Here is a 3861-nt window from a genome sequence, read left to right as displayed (position 1 = left end):
CCAACAAAATCTTCATTACTGTCAAAAAGGTTGCGACTAGAACTACACCCACCAAGATGAACACCCATCTCTAACATGGTTCCATCATTGAACCATGGCTCTGATACCACTTGTTATAAAATAAGTAGGTGTAATGCGGAAGCTAGCAAAGCAAACCTCGAAAGACCACGAGTAAGAAGATAAACGAGAAACACACCAGAAGAGACAGATTTAACGTGGTTCGGTCAATCGACCTACGTCCACAAAGGAGATGAGCAATCCACTATATAAACATGAGAGTACAAACTATAGAGAGAAATAACCTCAGCCAATTCACTCGGAATACATGCATGGGAGGTTCACACAAGTGATAACGTATCAAGCTTGTGACCCACAAATTCTCCCCCTAACCAAAACTCTCAAAGCCCTTAAGACTACATTGTGAATGCTAATTAAGTTAGAAGGAACAAGCCAATATTTATAGAGTCATAAACCTTTCCTACAAGAAAAGGACTAGTAAAATATTAAAACCTTTTCCTAAAAGGAAAACCTATTTATGGTAAGAAATCAGGGCAAATAACCTCAACAGGTTCGGATTTTTCAAATACCAAACCAAACCATTGTGTCAAATTTTTAAATTTATAAATCAAACCAAACTAATAAACCTCGGATTTTTTCGGTAAAGTTTGCATACAAACATATAATTAACTTGTGCTCCAAATATTTCTTTAGTCCAGCAAAATATAATTATCTAAGGTGTTTCTTAAGAAAATAACACAAAATATGAGATGAGTATTGATGACACTAAAATATTCAATAAAAAACAATAATGAAATAATCATATAAAATAAACATTGCAAAGCCATAATGAAAATGATCATAATTTAAAAGTACTAAATCATGCTAAAATGAGTTTAAGAAGTATTAGTTACATTACTAAATATTTAAGGAAAATTAAAATTAGATTATATATTTTAATTGTCTAAACCAATGTAAAACTAAAGAACAAATATTCAATATTATTGTCATTCTTAGTGTTGAATTGATTTTCTTGTTGCATTAGTATTAATTTGATTTTGATTTAAATTTTCTTATAATTATCAACATCTATGAACTATCATCTTTATTGGACCATTCCGAACTCTAAGTTTTAAACTTGAAATAATATATTAAAAGATAAAAAACTATGAAATAGTATAAGAAATATTTTAAAATTATATCAAAGTAAATATTTTTATGTATAAAATAAAATTTTAAAATTACATATATAATGTCGAGTTGGTTTGGTCTCGGGTTGGTTTTTTTTAGTTAAAACCAAACCAACCCAAATATAGTCAGATTTTTTTTTCCAATACCAAACCAAGTCAAACCAAACCACTAGTCGGATTTTTTTTTCAATTTGACTCGATTTGCGGTTTGATTCGATTTTCGGTTCGGTTTTGTACACCCCTAGACACATCCATTAGTTAAGAAGTAATAAATAAAATGATATGTTATCTTAGCATTTTTAATTATCATAATTTATCTAATGTTGCGAAATGAATTGAAAACAATTAAAGCATTAATAATAAGAATAACAAAGATATAAAATAATAAACTTTTGCTTTAATTTTAAATTTAAGAAATAAAAGTTGACATTATTTTAAATAATATAGTGAACAAATAAAAATAGACCGGAAAATATCAATAAAATTCCATTTAGGTATTTTAAGTATTCAATACTTTGATGATGTATTTGCTTAGGTCATATGCGTTCTGGATAGGTAGTACTTTTAAGTCGGGTGAACATTGAAATTGAGAATATTATAAAAGTGAGGATATCAATTTTTTTGTAATTTTGACTAGGATAAGGATATTTTATGTTTTTATATTTTGAGATTTGTTCTATTTAATATTGTTGTGATAAATATTTTTTTTCTTTTTGACTATTGGATTAAAAAAAGAAGTCATTCATAGGACATTTATAATGATAAGACTTATAAAATTTTCTGTGTACTTGAATTGATTTTTTATCATCTCAAACATTCTAATGAATTTTATATAAGCTAATCAATTTTATTCTACTATTGATAAGAGAAAAGTTCACTTTTTGTAGGAGAATAATTACATTAAAATATTAATCTAATTCAATTCAGTTTCAAAAATTAGTTGATGTACTTTCGAGAAGCAAAATAATGTCGCAATGTGCATATACTAGCATACACATGCAATCAACAAAGATTTCACATTGGTAAGTTCTCAATTTTGAAAAACAAACACAAATAACTTATATCAATAAAAAATGTAAATCTTTTAATATTAGTCTAAAATATAAATTAAGAAAAATATTCTAATGTCACTTTTGAATACTGTATTATATTTTAATATTTTAGAAGTCTTTATGAAGTATCAAATTGATATTACAAAAACAAAAAAAAGAAGTAAGAGTAGAAAAAAAAACTTTAAATATAATTCTTTATATTGACTTGAGCCCGGCTTAGCACAGGTCAAATTAGATATCACTAGTATTATATTAGAGAAAGTGAAACCTCTAAGCTATTTGAAACTTCCATACATACTTCTGGGATGACCGACTTTTTGACTTAGAAAAAAAAAGAAGTAGAGAGGTTTGATGAGTTAATACCAACACAAATGTTTAGATAAGTTGAAAAGGACAGATTATTCTATGCAAAGAAACATTCAACCCTTTATACACATACTGCCACTTTGATACACTCATATGACCTGTCTAACAAATTATTCTATACGTTTAATACTATTCAAATATTTAATCAAATTATTGGAGGTTACGTTGTGCATTCAATTTTAATTTGTGGTTGACAAACACAACTTTTACCAATTCTTTTCTTATGTGGTGTACCAAATCTTGTCGTTCTTTTTCTATGACTTATTGGAAACTAAACGTACTAAAAAGGTCTTGCTAAATAACAAAATGTCGACTCAAACTTAATATGGTGACCGCCAAAGGATGTGTGATGCAGTGGATGAGACTGCTCCTCTCTTATCAGAGGTTTCGACTTTGAGTCCTAAGTATGAAAAAATTCTTAGTACGAAGCGCTTCTCCTCGAATGGGGCCCTACGCAACATGAATTCAGAATAGTCGGGCTCTAGTGCTGTTGCCGGATAGGAAATCAGAAAAAAAAAAAAAAACTTAATATGGTGAATGGCTCCCCACTTGGTGTTTGAATTCGAGTAAGACATTAATTAAGTAATACTGTAATGACCCGATTGGCCATTTTTTATTATTTTCATAAATTAACCATTTTTCCCCTTTCGATCTTGACACTGAGTTATTTTGGATTGAGTTTTAAAAGTTGGTTTCGAACTTGGAGTAAAATGTTGTGAATTTGGTAATATTTAAGTTTGAAAGGCTAAAGTTGTCAAAAAGTGATTTTCGGTGCATTTTGTAGACACGTAATTTTTGACCGAATTTAAGGTATTACACCATTTTTAGTACATAAATATTGCTTTTATATATAAATTAAATATTTTTTTTCATCGTATTTTAGTAAGTTTATTTTAAAAGATTGAAAAACTACAAAAAATATATGTTTTTAAATTTTAATAAATAAGCTAGTATTTCTTAATTATATTTTTAGACTAGCTATTTGACTTTTCTCATATTTTATTAATTCAAAATAATTAATTAATATTTTTATTATTATGGTTTATATATATATATATTTAATTTAATAAATATAATAACCTAAACTACCCACACTACCTCACTACCCCACTACACCTACCCTCACCCCACATACTCCTCCACTACCCCACTAATCCATACCCCACTATACACACACATACTCACACGGACACACACATTACAATACATATACCAACATACACACACAAAAGAAAGAGGGGACAGAAACAAAAAAA

This window comes from Solanum stenotomum, chromosome 1 (genome assembly GCF_019186545.1).
Source record: "Solanum stenotomum isolate F172 chromosome 1, ASM1918654v1, whole genome shotgun sequence".
Taxonomy (NCBI): domain Eukaryota; kingdom Viridiplantae; phylum Streptophyta; class Magnoliopsida; order Solanales; family Solanaceae; genus Solanum; species Solanum stenotomum.
Note: the sequence above shows the minus strand (reverse complement) of the source record.